This window comes from Cyprinodon tularosa, unplaced genomic scaffold (assembly GCF_016077235.1).
Source record: "Cyprinodon tularosa strain WSP-4 unplaced genomic scaffold, ASM1607723v1 ctg223, whole genome shotgun sequence".
Classification (NCBI taxonomy): Eukaryota; Metazoa; Chordata; class Actinopteri; order Cyprinodontiformes; family Cyprinodontidae; genus Cyprinodon; species Cyprinodon tularosa.
Genome location: NW_024038833.1, coordinates 975833 through 995124, shown reverse-complemented (window position 1 = coordinate 995124; position 19292 = coordinate 975833). Strand labels below are relative to the sequence as shown.

At 38.0% G+C, this 19292-nt stretch overlaps 1 protein-coding gene across 1 annotated transcript in view; it reads left to right on the top strand.

Annotated features, from left to right (window-relative positions):
- LOC119784299 (ERC protein 2-like) overlaps positions 1-12319 on the top strand; it is a 226543-nt gene extending 214224 nt beyond the window's left edge. The window contains exon 21 of the mRNA XM_038286276.1: positions 11123-12319. The gene's annotated coding sequence lies outside the window, so the exon portion shown is untranslated. The remainder of the gene's footprint in view (positions 1-11122) is intronic.
- Positions 12320-19292: the final 6973 nt, after the last annotated feature.

Sequence of the window (19292 nt, the reverse complement as noted above, 5' to 3'; positions counted from 1 at the left end):
GACATTCCATCACCCTTTGCTCTCATTATGTGACTCAGAGGTCAAATGGAGGTAGAGATTTGTTGTAGACCACCAGCTAGTGTGAAAGCCTCCTTCTTTATCCCCAGCGTATTTACTATATGTCTCATGTCCTGGGGCTATACTGACCTCAAGAGCACCAAACAGATACAGCCGACAACAAAACTGCTTCTTTCTGAGACTAGACTTACCATGATAAAGCTGCGCCTAAACAAAAGAACTCTCTCCACTCTTCAAAAACTTCTTTGCTGTTTCTTCTCTCTATTTGCTGATAATAGATTGAAATTTGGTTTAGCATACGATAAAAAACCCACCAATGAGAAATAGAACTAACTATTTAGAAAACAGGTAATGGAAAAAAAAAATAAAAACAAAAAACACTTTTTTTTTTCTTTTTTTTTATAACAAAGAATGGCCATATCTCCCACTATTTGATGACCAAACACAAACTGTAGCTGACTGTGTGTAACTCTGTCTGAACTTGTTCAGCTGAAATACCATGGAGCTCCTGAATAGACATTATTATCAGATTCTCTTGGCACAGCTGTTTAACACACCGATCCACACATCAACAAAGTAAGCAAGGCACCGACTGAGAAGACATTGAAGTAATCCTAAATGCATGTCAAACCAAAATGCAACACTTCTTTTGTACTTATTATTAATGTGAGGTCTACCATATACACTTGCTTAAATATAGATGTAAAATTAAATGTTAAATCTCACTGTATCTTTTTCCCCCCACATTTTGACCTACCTGGTCTCACGGAGAGGCAATAAGACTAAAGCTGAGGCTGAACAGTGGGCAATAAAGAACAGATGGAGAAACAGTAAGTGTGTGGGCAGTTAAAGAAAGGAAGCAACTAGTTGGGTCAAGAGTGAAAACTAATGGCTCAGTGGAGTTGATGTCATCTTGAGAAGACATCAAGAGGAGGGTGAAGAGTTAACAGCTTCCAAAAAAAATTATCGTCTCTGCCATGATGGGAACTGAAGATTTTTTTTATTAAGACTCATGTAGAAAAAGAAGCTCTAACAGGTAGAAAACAAAAATGCCCACATAAGGTTAGTTGTCTTTCATTCCATACTTCTTTGCTCAACACGGAAGAGGGCAAATGTATTTTATTGTGAATGCATTTCTGTAAGCCTAAATGCAGTCAATGCACTCAAAAGTAGTTCAAAGCAAATGAATGCCACCATGCACCTACAACAACACCCCATTTATAGTTTTCCTTCCCACAATACCCACATAGAAGTGTGCCACAACTCAACTTGCATCCATTTTTTGTGCAAATGGGGGCAAGAAGCTGTTGCCGTGTCAGTCGGCATTGGCCTTTTATCGAACCATCAGGCTACCCTCAGATTCTCTTTCCAGATGGAGGTTAGATAGGGCTTCAGAGACCCGGACTCCCGCAAACTTTGAGAGCATGGAGGCCTCTCCTGATCTCCTACCTGATGGTGATGCTTTAATGTGGGCTCAGGTTTCACTTATGCCCCCACAACCACTCCCCACTCAACCCCTGTCTGGCTCGGCCTGCGGTACTTTAAACAGGCAGGCGTGTTAGGGCCTCTCACTGTAAGGCCCTGGTACTGATAGGCTGCCACTGCTCTATGTCAAGGTTAAGCTCCAGGTCAAGGTGTTGTTATGGGGCACAAGCTCACTGTATGTACTGCTAAAAGCAGGTACAGTGCTGAAACTCTGTTTAAGATATTTAAATGAAAGCAGTTGGCAAACATCAGCTCGCTAACATTTTTTATGTATAAAAAAAAAAACATTGTCAATCACACATTATCTTTGTCTCCATTTTAATTGTTGAAGGGACTAAACTTTCAATAGAAAAAAGGTTGTTTTTTTTTTTAGAGCTGAGAACAATTAAAGTGTGTCTGAGGGATAAAATTCCAAGCATCTGTTGTTTTTCTAGCTGTAAGAGTGGCATGCTGTTTTGAAACAGAAGGCTGGCTTTTAGGGTTTAAAATGTTAAATCAATGTGTGAACTGCGAGAACACTGATTTTTGTTCTGTGGATTTTGTATTGCGTTAACCTGTTGGTAACAGTTTTAACAGATTTCTCTTGTAGATCTATAATGCAATCTGAGGATAGCATTGACACTTTTCTAGCCTTCCTTTCAGTAGCAGGCATTCTCTTTCTTAGTAAGCCAATAACACCATATGTGCTTAATGCTCACTCTTTAAATATGGCCGTTAAAGCTACAGTGTGTAATAATTACAGGGATATACAGTCAGAAATGTAATATATTATACATAACTATGTTATTTATCATCATCTACGAGCTCAGCCTCTTAACCTTAATATTTGCGTTGCCTTAGAATTCGTTATTTATAATTACATAGGAGCGGGTCTCGCAGCCATGGAGGCAGACATCTTTGCGCTATGGCAGCGCAGAGCCAACAAACTAGCGATTGCGAGATCGCCCATTACGCTCGAAAGTAACTACGGCAAGTTGAGAGAGATGAACTGAGACGGTACTGAACACACAGACTAATGAAATACTAACTGTAAAATGATCTATGTAAACAAACCTCATCACTTGAGAAGGTAGGTGATGCGGACGTTGTGGAAGACATTTTGTCCCGTAACGCTCGCCGTACTGTTGGGGGGGAGAAGCGGTAGGGGGGAAATGTTCATGTTGCTGCGGTCTGCAGTCTGGACGTTAGATGTCGCTGAAAATTCCACACTGTAGCTTTAAAGCTTAGATAAAAACAACACTCTCTAAACCCCTGGTAGTATTTGTATTTGTACTGAAATGGAGCCCTCATCCTACAGCAATTCCACATTGTATAATGTTTTAATCACTGAAACCTGGAAGTGCTTTTCCTGGTGCATTCACTGATCAGAAAATATTTTAGAAGCTTTAGTTCCTGATAAGCCAGTTACTCGTCAAATCCAACTAGGCTTAATTTCGACTCTGTTTCATCACCTGGTAATTTGTCCCCACGTCACCAGTTTGAACTTGTCATAACACCTTGATGTCTTGTTATTTCCTTCTCTGTAAAAATTGTCTAATTCCTGTCAGTGTTTTTTTATTCTAAAATACATGCGCAGCCACCAGCAGCACATGTTTTTATGTGTTGGAGGAGCTGTGTGAATATGTCAAAGTAACCTCCACATTAGGAGCAGGTACAGCAAATTCCACTCGTATCACTTGTATACTGACACACTTTGGCTGGAATCAGGGAGCTAACCACCATTCCATACAGTCCTCTATCATTCCACGAAGGATTAGTGACAGAAAAGCCAGACAGGCAGAGCGAAAAGTTGGAATGGGGAGTTGTTCTGCTATTTCTTCCCACCAACACAATCTTTACTGTTATTTGGGCAAAATAAAATGGAGCTTTTAATTGTCTAGTGTTTTTTTTTTCTTTATTTCCAACAAGATGCCAGATTGAAGTGCCATAGGGAAGTTATAAACAGCTATTTAAACACAAATAAAGGCTAGGAAAAAAATGTAAGTAAAGCATGCACAGTGTCCAGTAAAAGATGCATTCTACCTTTTGATGGGAGATAATGAAACTGGTGCACAAATGTATGCATATTTTTAACAACATTCAACTCCACCTAGTGGTGTTTGTACTGAATACATCCCTGGTAGCAGCCAGGAATCTGCAGTTTTTAAGGGAAACAGTACACCAGCAACTGTTTATCTGCTCTGACTCACTCTTCTAAAGAATTGCTTGAGAAGAGAAGATCAACACTGAAGTATAATTTTGGCCATGACTCCCCAACAGCTACAAACTGTGGCAATGATGTTTTGTCTGAGATCTACCTACACGAGTCCAGTTATGGATGATGTTAGTAGGTCTCTTCAGCAAACCCCTCAAAATTGGCATCTGGGAAACTTCCTCACACTTTCTTTAACCAGGTATGTGTTTATTCAGATGAAGGAAATTATGTAATTAACCAGTGAGGAATTGTTTTCTTTCACTCTTTACCCTGTGCTCTATCTTTTCCTCTCTGTCCGTCTCCTAGCACTGGCTCTGTCTCCATTCAAGTCTGATGACAGCGAGAGATGGTTCCCATTTAACCCAAGCCACACCCTTGCTCACCTCTGTCATTAATTGCCATCAGTGGAAGAAAGCCCATGCTTGTCATGCAGATCCCGTTTTAGTTGTTGAAGAGCAGCTTTGTTGAAGTTCAAAGGGGGAATTTGAGAGGTAGATTTACGGGTGGACGGGGAGGCTCTGGATATGTGTGTGTGTTGGGTGGAAGGGGGTTGCGTCAAGCTGAGTTAGGTGGGCTTGTGTGCTGGGAGATGGGTTCAGGGGTACACACGAGCAGTATCGGTCAGAAAAGGAGTGGGGGGTGTGGACCTGGCATTATGCTCTCTAATTCCAGCCGGCCTGGAGGCCTGGAGCGCTAAGAAGGGCCTCACTGTTGCTCTCTGGATCAGCCAGGTATTGCTTACATAAAAAGCAAGTGAAAACAGCTGTAGGGATAATTAGCTTGATTCTCCATTACATGCCATGAGGGCCAATAACTAAAAAATGGAGTTTTGTTTGGGTTAGGGCTGCAGCCTCAACCAGGAGGAAGTTGTAAAAGTCAGGCTGGGAGAAAAGAAAGAGGAGGAAAAAAAATGTAAATGTTGCAGGATGAAGGAATGAGCGCTTGAAGTTACTTGCTGATAAAATATCTTGTAGTTTTGGAACAGCTTGATATGCAGGTTAGACTTTAAATTGAGCATCCTCTCTTTAACTGGATATGTCCTCTGGTCTTTACAGAAAGTAATGAATACTTTTTTTGGCTCTTTTGCAGTACTTCTCACTTGTTTTTTCATCTCCTTGTTCCATTGACTGATTTGTTTAAGAGTTGTCCATGTGGTGAAAAGAGCTGAGGAGAGGGCTGAATCTTTGTACTTGTAATTGAATTTGGTATGTTTTCCTTTTTTTATGTGTGGAAGTTAAAGAACACTGAAACACAAGGTAATTTCAAGAAAAGATGGAATCACTCATCACTGGTGGTCCCCAAATGCAACATTGACATCTAAAGTTTCTGTTAATATCACTTGTAGAATGATTTTACCAACTCACAACAAGACTTTTAGATTGGATATTAGATGTATAATGGAGTATTTTTTGCAATTTTTTAAATAGACCAGCCCACTCCACTTAAAAAAATGCACATGCACAACCCTGTACTCACTCCCGAGACAGAAAGCCTATTGAACGCGTGCGAGAGCATGCACAAGCCCATTTCTCCTCATGCACGCTGTTTAAATGTTGCTGTTCTCGTAGCTCTTACAAGCTTACTTTCCAAAAGATTTGCTATTTTTTCCCACCATGTCAGACTCAGTGTTGTATAGTAATGAAGTAAAAATACTTCACTACTCTACTTAAATATATTTTGGAGTACTTTATACTTTCCAAGAGTATACATTTTTTTGAGAACTTTCACTTGTACTTTACATTTACAAACTTAATTGCATACTTTAACTCCGATACATTTTCAATGTTTGGTTTAGTTACTAAGTAAAAAAAAAAACGAGCAAGAGAGAGAGAGAAACGCAAATGTTTTGACCCCACCTACTGACTACAAAGTCGGGTCTTGCCTGGGTTTGTTCATCAACACCAATAGGATACGCCTGTTTCGCAAAGCCAGTCTAAATTTATCCTACACTTGGTTGTGTATATTATTTTAAGAGAATTTAATCTTCAAAGTTTAGCAAAATGTTAAAAAAGTAATTCAAACTGCACTTACTTTTTACTTATACTTTTCACTACATTACTTGAGTACATCTATTTTTACAGTTATTCTTATACTTAAGTACAAGCCATTTCAGATACTTTGACTTTTACTCAAGTAACATTTCAGTCAGTGACTTGGACTTTTACCAAAGTCATATTTTGGAGAGGTACTTATACTTTTACTTGACTCCGAGATTTCAGTACTTTATACACCACTGGTCGGACTCAACACCCAAATGAAAAAGGGGACGAGCATGTAGGATGGCCTTACGTAAACATATCACCAGAATGATTGACAATTAGGAGGACCACTTATTTTCATGGTCCACCCGGAAAAAGAACATCCTCCGCTATTCCTTTAACTTCTTGTACCATAAAGATATCAACATTGATGGATGAGCAGAGTGGCATGTTATGAGTACCATCTTTAAAACTCCAGAGCAAGTTTCACCTTTGATCTGTCTAATTTAGGACAGAAATTAAAAATAAAACATTACTAACAAATCCTGTCAATATTAAAAACTAATGTTATAACTGGATATTATTCTGCTGATTACATTTATATTACCTGTTGTACAAAACCTTAAACAGCATTTGTAACTCCGTCTGCTGTTTTAAAATTGTCGGGTGGTATTACTAAATCCTGTTTAAAACAAAGTGCTGCTGGTTTTAAACAAATTCTGGGTGTTAATGAAATCAATATTCATACATTTTAAGATTCAATCTATTTAAGGGCTGCTTATACTCCCACAGCAGTGTTTCACAGTGAGCTTGTCGCAGATATTTTTGATTTATGCCCTACATTGAGGTGGTCTGCGCTATGTTATTCCACACCACAACGCAAGAGGAACAATCACGAATTAGATGTGGATCTAGATACGGCCGATGCGGTGAGGAAGTGGAAGTTTGTGCAAGAACCGAGGGACATGAGGGCGAAAATGAGCGGGGATCTAGGTGGAAAAAAGGGTCCCAGAGTTCTCACACACCTCGCTCTTCTAGCTAATCCAACTTCATGAGTCGTTTTCCACAATCGTTGTCATACAAACAAAACAAGCCGGTAACATACCAAACAGGAAATATGCTAAGTGTGGAGCAGATGTAGATTTAACCAATCAGATGCCTCCTGTCTGCGGTACTGTCTGAGGTCACCTACAATTATGAAGAGGTGCACCAGAGTGTCTGCGGAAGGGGCACATTTGCGTTCACTGCGACACTCAAGCAGACGACCTGGTTTCAGAGTATAAATCCGTCTTTACAGTGAGTCACCTTCTTTAAGAATTCTCTAAGAATTTATTTTATTAGAGTGAAGTTTAACTAATAAAAATATAAAGTAGAAAGTAGGTAAAACACTTGCCAAAATGTAAGGATCTGGCTCCACTGCAATTCCCACCACAATAGTCCTCTTAGACTAAACATTACAAACTGGATCTGGCACCAGACGAGAATAAGGACATGAACTAATTTGGTATAAAAATGTTTCATCATCTAATCAACAAAGGAACTAGCAGTAGTACTGCATACATGTTTTCACCAGAAATATTCATTTGATTTGTTCATCCTTAGAGGGGGGTAGAGTACCCAAAATAGTTCTTCAGTAATGGTAGCACCAATACATCATATTTTTTACTCAAGTAACAGTGAAAAAAGTGTTTGGTAAAAAAATGCTACTTAGTACTGACTAACTTATCACATCTGACGTACAACTTAGCATTATATATTTAAGACAGACCAAAATGTAAATATATGTGCAAATTATGTTATTTTAAAAACAGTAATAAAAATAAAAGACCTACAATGCAGCGATAGTGTTAAATCCTTCCCGCTATCACTGAAACCCCCACCCCTATACAGGGGTCCAGAACATCTCGCCTGTGCAGCTAGGCCAACAATTCCCCCTAGCGACCCCTCTCTCAGAGGCATAGCCCAATATCGGGTATTGTAGACTAACAAAGAACCCATAGGACCCCCATTCCTAAGGGGCGGACCCGTTCATCCAGTTCAGTTTGCATGTTTTCTAAGCCAGAACCAGGCTTTGTTTTTGTCCACTCTATAAAGCCACAAAGTCAATACTAATTCTGACATTTCGAATTGAAAAAGCTTCCTTGAGGGGAAGCTAAACGTCTTCAAACTTGGAAACAAAGTCCGGTGGATCATTTTTTTTTTTTTTTACTTTTTTGGAATTACTATGACCTGGATGACTGAGAATCTTCACCTGCTATTAAATGAATAGTTGAATTTATAATAGTTAATAATAAATCCAGGCTAAGGAGAACCAATTCTGAAATCAACCTTAAACAGAGGCAAATCCTGTCAGTAGGTAATTTTGATAATTACCTTGAGTGACAATATTTGCTTCTTTATATTACTATTATTTACTCCAGATACACAATAAGCTTGTCCACCGAAATGGAACACTTCTTTTGGCATAAACATTAACTGTAGTTACGTTTCTATTAAAAATTTGCTGAAAACTTTGTTGATGTTCTGCTAATTTAAAAAAATGCAAATTTTTGCAATTGTGGTATTTCCATTAAATAAGAAATGAAAGAAAAATTGCAAACAAAATGGCAGGGGCAGATAGGAAAACTTGAGATATATTCATAGTTCAGAAAAAGCTTTAATGCTCATTGTGGCTGACTAAATGTACAAAATGCTCAGTCTCCTCATGAATCTAAATATGCAACATGAAAATTCACCAATTATCTTCTCCTTCGTCTTTTCACAGGGCAGTAGGGTCCTGTTATAGATCAAAAAGGGTTTCCACTGCAGTTTTGTAAAATATAGTAAGTTTGATGGGACCGAAAAACCATCGGATGGAATTGTAAACACTCTTTGTAGAAAAATATTTGTTTTTTTCAAAATTTCTGTTTTTCCATTTAGCATTCTATTTAACAGTACAGTTTGCACATTTCAATGGTTAATGGAAACACAGTTTGGGTGTCTTTGTCCGGAGCAACTTTGTTTAAAACCCAGTCAGCCTCGGCAGATGGCCGCTCACACCAAGTCTGGTTCTGGTGGAGGTTTCTTCCTGGTCAAGCGGAATTTTTTTCTCTCTACTGTCGCTACAAGCATGCTTAGTGTGAAGGATTGCATTCAAGTCAATGAGTCGATGCCATCAACTGGTTTTCCTTAGATAGAAAATTTTGAATCAATTTGACTGTATGATCTGGTTGAATTGCAAAGTGCCTTGAGATAACATGTTGTAAATTGGCACTATATAAATAAATTGAATTGAAAACCAGCTTATTAAGTAAAGTGACTCACAGTGGATAGTCAAGACAAATGTTACTTAAGTAAAAGTAACAATGTTTTGATAACGATAATACTTAAGTATAAGCAAAAAAGTACAGTATGGTGCAGAAAAAAAGTCTTAATAGTGTATTTTTGTCAAAACATTACTTTAGTAAATGCAACAAGTTATTACTAACCTCTGTTCATCATCCCTAAGCACAATATTAACAGTTATTAATATGAGAAGGTGTTCACCTTTTGTGATCCCACCATTAAGCATCCTGAGAGTGGAGAGGAAGGGGGGAAGAGGAGGGTTACATGGGGAGGAGGAGATATGAATTGCTGATTGGAGTTGGGGGTAGAGAGAGAAATTGTATTTTGCCATACTGTGACAAAAATGTACTCCATGACCCACTTGGTTCCACTTCTCACAGAGAGGCATTTATCAGGCTAGCTGCAACTAAAAAAAATTTGAATCTTATTTGTCAAATAATGTAATCTGAGCATTCATCGATTGGCCTTTAGTGTCACGTCAGGAAATACAGACAGATTTCTATTAAAATGTTTTAGCCTGCTGGCAGTCAGCTCAACAGTGGCTCATTACTCCATGCTTAACAACCCAGAGAAAATCCTGGTAATTTTATCTGCCAACTTCTTAGAAGGACTTAAACATTTTGGAACGAATGGCAGAAAACTATTATAGTAACTTTATAAAACCTCAGTACACCTTTATGCAGCTATTTTAAAAGTTGTCATACTTAGTTTAATCCAAGTTGTTTTAAACATACAATATGTCAAATCACCACAGAAGTCATGTTCCTCAGATCATTTAGCCGACTTTCTTACTCTTTCCCAGCCAATGATCCAGAAAATTGTGGAGTGAGACCTTTATGCTACAGAGGCCTTAAGCACTCGCTCAGTCATCTAGGCAGACTAAATTTTCCATGTGCTTTCAGCTTTCCCAGCTAATATAAAGTGCTTTGCTTTAACACGTGTCTCTCCATATCAAGCCCAAAAATGTCACACCTAACCTCTGAAAACCTAAAATTTCATATGATTTTAACACTCTGTCACAACATGCTGACATGTAAAATAATCAGAGGCTGCTAAGCGTACACATGCCCATGACCACATGGCAACACACTTCCTCATAAACAACACGAATGCAGGCGTTACATGTGTGTTTGTGTAGTGAATGCATCTGTTGTGCGGAGGTAGTGAGGTGCTGACAGAGAAGAAAGAGAAGCGGCCTTCAAACACATCCACGGGCAGGTTGGGTCCATATTATGGTCTGCCAGGGGTCACATTTGTTGATTCTTGGGCCCCCAAATCATTGATTTAAGTGCAGTTGACGGCGAAACCTGAGAAAGTTCAACACTATACATACGCAAATTCACTTGCACACACACCCAAGCATAGCTAGTAAGACATATGAATGGGGAGATGCATGTGTGTGTATGCACACACATGAACATCATACAATGCATAACAAATGATGGAACTTTAATTGCTACAACTGTTTATTTACCTCTGCATGTAATGGATGATCCCTCTTTGCGTAGCAGCCAATCAGCGAAAGGCAGGAAGAGATTGGACACATTCCTTATGATCTGAAATTCCTCTATATGCACAGAATACAATAGACTTCTAATCAATGTTGTTTTACACATTTCTGTATCTATATGCTTGTTCTATAATTTTATATGTACAAAATTCTGGCTCTTGGCAAACAAAGTGTACTTTAAATCTTTCACAATACCCACAGTGAGTGAGTGATGATAGCATCTTCGTTGATTGGTAGTTATTTTGGGGCCTGTTTGCTCAGCCAATGAGGCGCCCCTAGCAAACTATACATACATCATTGTTTCATAGCCCTCAGGAAAGAGGTGACTTGTTGCTGACTGCTGTGCAGCCTGAATAACAGACACATTCCAATAGTCTCTTTTCCCTCTTCTTTATTAATGAGCATTTAATGTTTGCACGGTTACCAAATGCATTTTGAGAATTCTTAAGGAGTTCCAATGGGAAAACGAAGGTTGTCCACACCAAAATGGACATATTGGTCTGTTTATTCAAACCAAGTGAAGTAACTCAGTGATGAAACTGATTTGTTTGTTGAGATTTTTTTGTATTCCACCTCTTACTAATTGCTTTTTTTCCTCAATTCTTTTTTCAGAGCTGTTGAAACCTCAGGAATGGGTCGCTTCAGCTCCCAGGACCAGAGGATTCATCCTTGTTTTCAGCCCCTAATACTTAAATATGAAAGTGCAACAAATTTGGCTTTTAAATGGTTTTAAATATCAATGTCACTGATAAAAGTCGCATTCATGGACAAACACAATGGATGGCTGGGGAGCCGAGTTCCTTGTGGATAAATCTCCTTTACTGCAATTCAGTTTTGGCAAGCTTGTTCCTGCCTTCAATTCCTGGGCTGTTTTCAATAGACTGGAAGCTGGAATCGTTTTGCTGTGCCGTGGTGCTACAGAGGCCTGACTTCACATTAACAAAGAGTCACAACATTGCTGATGACTGCAAGGAAAAGCTGAGCGAAAAGAACAACCCCCAAACCCATACCTGCCCAGGTTTACTTTGCCAGGAAGGTATTTACTTGGGCAGATAAATATAGGACTTTTGTAAATATTACAACATGGACCTCAAAATCCTCTATGTACAGTGCCAAAGGAACTGATCCAGTCTACTGGGATGGATTAATGAGATGGGACTGCAACAGATTCAACTATCATCCAAGATTTTATTCGCTGAACAATTTAAAATTTAAATTGGGGAACTATCTTTTACCTGTTAGTCATACCCCATGGAACTTTTAACAATTTAGTCACATCAGAACCAAAAACTAAAATGCTTTTTTTATGGAGTGCATATCTCTGAGGTTTTCTTAAAAGTATATTTTTTCTTCTGTGTTTAAAGTTGAAAACACTTTTGAGGTTATTTCTCTACAAGCTCCAGCTATTTTTCTTCAAATAATAGTTAAACATCAGTTAGATCAGATGGAACATATGAGATAATATTGTTTTAGCCATGGATAACCAACTGGATTTAGGTCTTGGCTTTCAGTGGGCCATTCTAAAAGTTATTTGATCTAAATCAGGGGTATCCTGCAAGTTTTTAGATTCACCCTTGTGTCATCACAGCTTATTCATATGCTGCTATCCTGATGATTCACCAAACAGGAAGTGTGTTCAGTGTGATATGCAGTGTCAGTGTTCGGCCACTTAATGCTACGTAGGTTACAAAGTTCTCCTACTCGCTGTCCTATAGCACAGCGGTCCCCAACCACCGGGCCGCGACTGGTACCGGTCCGTCAGTCTTTTGGTACCGGGCCGCACAGAAAAAAGCATATATATATATATATATATATATAAACATTTATCGACGATCAGAGTCTGAGTGATGTTTTATTTTGAAAAATATAAAAAATTGAGATATTCTCTCCCAATTACATCAGTCGGTGCATCTGTGCCTCTTGACACTCATCCTATCTATAACGTCCTATCTTTTTTGAAACGTTTTTTTTTCTGCGGTTACAGCGACCAAAACAAAGCTACAGAAAGCTTGTTGTTTTATTTTTATGCTGTTTGCATTTGATTTTATGCCAGTCGTATCATTTTACTTGATCGTATTTAGCCCCCCTCGGCCGGTCCGTTAAAATATTGTCTGACATATAGCGGTCCATGGTGGAAAAAAGGTTGGGGACCGCTGCTATAGCATGTGGCAAACAGCACTGCATATGTGTTCATAAAAGGATCCAAATGGAAATATTTTGAAATGTTTCCTTGTAACATGATGAACATGTTCAAGAGATATAAATTATTTTATAATGCACTGCAAAAAGGTGATTCTTGACATTACCACAAAGAAAAATTTAACCAACTTACATTCAAAGTAAGGACAGTTCACTATTGAGGAAAGTGCAGTGTTTTACATTTCTCCTGTGTAATGTTGTGTTTTGTTTGATTTTCAGTAGTTAAATAATCTGAGTGCCACTCTTTTTCTTTTTACATCAGCTTTGTGTCTTAAGAAGAATGATGTATTTAATTATCTATTTATTGATCTTGTAAATATCTGTAAGTTATCTAACACTGAAGTGACTTCCAATTTAAAGAACTGCAGTTTCACTATACTAATGTTGATTTGAGGTGACAATAGTTGCTGTATTGTTGACTCAGAAACTTACCACTGTGTAAATGATTAAATATGTACAGTCGCTGTACAACATGTGTAGGTGTGTGGGTGTGTGTTTAGTTTGGTCCTACTCATTTAGTTTTAATGAATGTGAATGTCTGGGGGTAACAATGTTCACCCTTTGCTCATTCCACTTTGGCAGCTTTTGATTTGTTCATGTTGTTCAAATAGAACTTTTCACTTAAGCGGCAACATGTGTTTTTATCAGAATGACATCAGAGGCCTTGTTGGTAAATTTCATTGCTATGTTGAGCATTTTCACAAGATTAAAATATCATCGCCTCTAATGGCAGCTCCAAGAATGGCTTGCTGCACAGGCTGAAAAAAAAATCCTAGTTTTCATGGTCTACCAATTCTCTCTCCCTCTCGCTCATAAACTTAGCCAGATGTTGCCCAGTTTTCTTCCTGAGGCAACATGGGGGGATGGAAGGGGACGCAGTGAGAGGAGGAGGTGGTGGTGAAGGAGGAGGAGGAAGAGAGAGGAGGAAGGGGGGTCTTGAAATGTGGCTGAGCATGTTTTAAGTGTTCTCTGATGTAGTCAAAGCCTCCCTAGCATCCGCCATGGTAATATTAGCTGGAACCAAAACTCTGGACTCGTGGAGGTTTCAGAACACTTTATTCTAAACACTTTATTTAAATGCTAATAAAGGGAATCCAAATTTTAAAATGTCCTGTTCATCTGGCAAAGCTTTTAAATGGATATGTTCAAGATTACTGTGTGCTGCCTTTTTTGCTGTTTCAGTTTTTTAACAGCCATTTGATTTGTAATTATATATTTTGCGCATTAACAAAGTGGTAAAAAAGATTTTGTGTCAACTTGAATTCAAAGCCTATATATCATCCTTTTGCATCAATTTCAAACGGGTTAATTTAAAGTGGATGGGTAAACATACAGAAAAAGACATATTTTGAAGCATTATTTAGTAACCAAAAGGAAACTAACTATACACTGCTTTCTAATCAATTTATCAAATAATTTACTTACCCTTTCAAGACAGAAAACAGTAAAAAAAACAAGAAAGAAGACTGCATCACAGTAAAGTAACATACCTAGTGGTAACACAGCAGAGGTTTAACAGTTACACATCAAATACAAAAAAGTAGTTTATGTTCCACAAAATTTTTTTTTTTTTTAAGTCCAGACCCATGTAATAGGTTTTATTTAAATGCTGCCATACATTACTCATAAGAAAAAGAGTTTACAGGTGCTTCAGTTAAAGGTTCTTATGGCACTGTCACACCTTGCAGATTGAAACAACGTATGCCTGTCATCTCAGAATTTCCTAAAACGCAGGCATATGCTGAACTTTCTATGCATTATTTTTTCTTCAATTTTGGGCATATACTTAACATATTCATAACGAGTCCAGAACTTTTGTCTAACGACAGCCTAACTTTTGCATGATGCAGCGTAATGCCCATGAAATGTCAAAAGCCAGTGTTCTGTATGGTGCAGCAATGCGCCGGAGGCACCAAGCCTGCTTAAAAACATTTATCACGGTATTAACCTAGCTGCTGTTTACCCCCACCAAAAAAAAAAAAAAAAAGAAAGAGAAAGATGGTTTGCACTCGCAGTAGATTCAGCATCATGCCTGCTTGGAAGTTTGTTGGTCGTGGTCGTGAACACAGGTAGGACGGTTTCCTCCTTTAAACCCCCTTTTATACCAACACACTGCCAATACGCCATTATACAGTAGCTATAAGTTAGAAACGCGTTCAGCTGTCGCCTGGAACACGTCAAATACGTTGATATGCATTGGAGATAAGTTCTTGATAAGTTACGCATACATTAAGTTATGCACAATTTACTCATAGGTTTTGGATAAGCTAGACTCCACGACTTATGAGTAACTTAACGTATGTCAACAATCAGATAACTTACCTGTAACCTATGCCCCTAGAATAGCATATGCTGGCATACATTGAGAAATTTTTACTCGCCATGTATGTCAACCTGTGCCAGCATGTTTCAGCGTGCTACAGCTTTCTCATAAATTATACAAAACGTACCCATACCTTATCCACTGTATGCCAGCATTTTTGTCAAATTTTTCATACGTCAGGCATACACTGATATCAATGGTCAGGGTGTGACAGGGGCATAAGTTTCGGGGTGTGCACAGTCATGCAGTCAGGTAATCAAATGCATTTTATTTTTCCTCCAAACACATTTATTCTTAAATTGATAGGAAAAAGATATATGCAACATTCAATGTGTAATATTTTACTATGGTGTCAATTTTCCTAAGTCTTGTAATGTTACAAATGATATTTAAAGGCTTGAGATCCAATGTATATTGAATGGTTTTTTTCTTGTAATATACCCAGATTTTAACATTCTTCTCCAAGTTCACATTTCTTCCTGAAATTACTTACAAAGAATCGTTAAAAAAAGTACAATATTTTTGTCATCTGAGTCAAAAAGGGAAATTCATACCGAGTCATTAGACACTGATTGATTGATTGATTGACTTTATTGATCTCAAACTGGTGAAATTCACTTGTCACATTGGCTAAATAGTGAGAAAGAAAAGGTGCTTGTGGGATATATACAGTATGTACAGTGCGTCTACATATATATATATATATATATATATATATATATATATATATGAATAAATAAATGAATAAATATAAATGAATAAATAATATATAGCCATTATTTCTTGTAATTTGGATATTATGGCTTACAGATTAGGGTAGGTTGTAGTTCCTCCTGCTAACCTGCAACCCCTGTGGAAATAAATTTTACACAGGTTGTGTTTTTCAATTTTGATTGTTTTACAAGCAGTTTAGTAAATAGAATTTGTATTGTAATTTTAATAAAAATGGTTTAAAAAGGTGAAAGTATAAACCTCTTCTTATCAATTTGTAAGTCATATTTGTTGTGGAAAGTACACTAAATGATCTTATTAGCTCCAAAAGCATGGACAAACAACCATGAAAAACAAATGACAATTGTTGAAGTGTTCACCAGTGCTGTAGGATGTGGTTAAGAGAAGGTAAGCCCCCAAAGTGGGATACCTCTTGATATCTTGCTCATTATCCAGCCTTGTGCCATATCTGATCTGTGCATAGGCTTACTCTCTTCCTACTTTTGAAGTGATCGTACATGACAAGGTGAGATTAGCAAATAATTCTTTTCTTACCATTAACTACCACATAATCAAAAATTTATCCAGAGAAAGAAATTTAGTGAAAAACAATCCAGAAAATTAATTTGATGAAAACATTTTATTCAGTTATGTATTAAAATCCACAAAAAGCCTATTTTCGCTGAATGTACTTTGAGTCAGAAATTCATGCACTGTTTCTGTGGATGTTAAAGCAATTCTATACAACTTTTAGTTTTAGTAGGTCAGAGGCCTTAGTGGGTTTTAGCTCTTCTGAGTGGACAAAAGCTGTATTGTTGCTTAAAAAAACAATGGGTATGTTCGATTTTTAGAGGCTGCATCCTTCAAGGACAAGGTCTACCTGGACTGGATCCTTGGAGGTCCATGACAATAAGGAGGCCTAAAGAGTTTTGGCGATGGATTCAAACAGGTCCAGCCGTCTCCGGATCTCAGCGGCCGTAAGTTCTGTAGCCTAGTAACTGTGACAGTTGACACACAAAGTAGGCAAAGAATGGACACCAAACTTCACAATACAGTTCTGTTTTAATGTGTGCTTAAAGTCGTAGGGAAATGGCTGCCCCAACCGTTGCATTTCCAAATTCTCCCGAGTGGTGCCCGACTTTACACAAGTGAATAAAGTGAATGTGATTGGTCGTTTATCAAGGGGGCGGGATTGTTGTTCACAAGCAATTTTGGTTGTGGCCGGTTTGTCTGAAGCATTCTACTAACCAGTTAGAAACTTAGTGCTAGTAGGTTCCCAATGGGAAATTACATTTGGACCAAGTAGCACTAAATGGGGGACTTAGCAACGACACTGTCAAAGAAGGCTATGGACAGCGGAAGCATGCAAGAGGAGGAGAGTTTTGTTTCAGAGGTCATCGACGAGTCTCCTCCATCATACATTTCTTATTTAGGGGAGGAAATTGGGGACAGAGTTGTCGTGGGAGAGGACGCCAGGGCGGCAGAAGCTTCTTTGGTTTAGAGGGCTTACAGCCTGCAATGCTGACAGTTCTGTTAGCTCTACGCCTGCTGAAGCCACAGACGTCCATCCCTGGGAGCACTGGGATGCAATTCAATGGTAAACAAATAATAATCATTTTTTTGGATATATTTATATTATTTCGGTGTACAAGCTAACATAACTAACTGGTCTGCATAAGAAAACGAAAAAAAAAACACAGATTTTAAGACTGGATTTTTTTTTCTAAATAGACATTTTCTAACGTTTGGGACAATATGGTCTTATAAAGAGTACATTTATATACATGTTTAAACCAGAATTATTTAAATATGATTTCCCTACAACTTTAAATGTCAGCCAAACCCATTTGAACAGGGACAGAAAAAAACCTATCAATAAACCAAGCATTACCCGCTACATATATGACTCAATGACCATTTAAAAAACAACTGTCCTACATTTCAGATGGAACTATTCACATACTTCAATTATATTAAACTGCAATTACAATATTCGCCAGTGTCTGGTGCCATTTCCCTTTTTCCTATGAACAAGTAGCAACCGGCTTGCTTGGACTTGAAAAGAATCACGGGGTGCCCAAGTCTATTTAGGATACACCGGACGAGTCCTAAAAAACAAGGCAAAAAGAACTTACCGCACAATGAACTTACCCGACTCGTCAACGACTGATGTGTGGATGACTTTAGAAACTTTAAAAAGGTAAATATAATGTTATGTTTGATAATGTTAGAGTAAACACACATATTTATCCAGGTAGGAAGGTCCCTAACTGAAGCAACCAGAATGCAGCTCAACTCAGACACTAAATGTAACACTCCAGGTAAGGTAAAAACTTAGTCAAGTAATATATGAGCATGCATTATGGAAATGAACAGTGGAATACTGCAGTTCTGTGTTTTGACCACAAGTGGCAGAATACCCTTAAATCAGCCTAGGTTTCCTTACTAAGACATTACCTAAACACCTTTCCTCACACATTTCCCCTCATGGCAGCAAAGAAGGAATGATCACCTTGAATCTGCAGAGTGGTTTTTGGGATGTTCAGGAGTGGCTGCTCTGCTGACTTGAGAGGGCAGGAGGGGGTATAAGACAACAAAAAAATATGACTTTAAAATTACTTCTAAAATCTAACCAGTGGAGTGAGACAAAACTGGAGATATGCTCATGCTTTTTTGTGTCAGTTAAAAGAAGTGCAACGGCATTTTGGACCTGATATGAGCAACAGGGGAAGCACTGACCCCTATATAAAGTCCATTACAGCAATCTCACAAAGTAGTGATGAAAGAGTGGATTACGGCCTCATAGTTCTGTCTTCAAAGATTCGGCTTAACTTTAGCCAGCTGCATTAAATGAAAAAAGCTTGTTTACACAAATTTTAGATTGCTGTCAACTTGATGACTGATTTCATATATTGAGCCAAAGGCTGCAGTTCCACAAGAAGTGTCAAAAAACTGACTTCTAGTGCAGACAATGTAAAGCCATCGAGGCCTTTCATTCCTTAAGACATTGAAGCAGTAGTTCGGTAAAGAAAAAAAACCTAAAAAAAACCCTTTTATTAGGGATATAAACCTGACAATCATAAACAACAGGAAAAAAGAAAAAATCATTTGCTTTCTAAAACATTAACCCAAATAAGACAAAAAAAAAGAAGGGGGCCTAGGACCCCTGTGGGATACCACATAAGAGCAGAGTGGATGAGGATCATTTCAAAATCTGGCAATGTGTTCCCTCACTCATATAAAATCTGACCACACCAATGATGTGCCCCTAATGCCCACCCACTGCTCCAAAAGATTAAATAAAATCTAATGGTCCAAAGAGTCAAACGCAGCTGTTAGGTCTAAAAGCAAAAGAACAACCACCTGTAACCCATATAAAACATTAAAAAAACAAGACAAAATAAATACTTGAAATGTTTTACCTTTATAGTTGTATCATTATTTACTGAAATGCATCTGGTTATATCACCTAGTATAAAGTAACATAGAGGCAGAAAATTAGTTTCTTGATTCCTCTTTATCTTATTCTAAATATTTTTACTAATTATT